Consider the following 494-nt stretch of genomic DNA (forward strand, 5'->3'; position numbering starts at 1 on the left):
GGACTACTGAGCACACTCACTCTGATCTATGAGACACTGAATACTGTTCCACTGTCTGTTTTAAATCTAGCTTTTTTGGATCTAAGTTTTAGGCATAAAACTGCCAGTGGAATAGTACGGTTTATTTCTCTATGGTTGCACATTGTTCTTTTCCTTCAAAGGGGAATTGTTTTCAAGCATTACAATATATTCAAAATCAGAAATTGTATTTGTTTCAAGGTTAGAAATTAAATATTTTTTTATAATTTCTTACTTTACATTTGCTTCTTTTTCTGCATTAGGTCTGAAAAGTTTCCTGCAGCCTGAAATGACAGAGAGCCTTGTAAAAAGGACACCCCTATTTTACACCCAAGGAATATTGCTTAATAGGTATTAATCTGAAGAAATATATATTTTATGGTAAAGTTTTTGACAGAGTACCAACCTTCTGAAAACCCAGAGAGCATTTAATTTTTGTATGATCAGAAGCACCTAATGTCACTGCACATGCTACA

The sequence above is a fragment of the Oenanthe melanoleuca genome, chromosome 1A (genome assembly GCF_029582105.1).
Source record: "Oenanthe melanoleuca isolate GR-GAL-2019-014 chromosome 1A, OMel1.0, whole genome shotgun sequence".
Taxonomy (NCBI): domain Eukaryota; kingdom Metazoa; phylum Chordata; class Aves; order Passeriformes; family Muscicapidae; genus Oenanthe; species Oenanthe melanoleuca.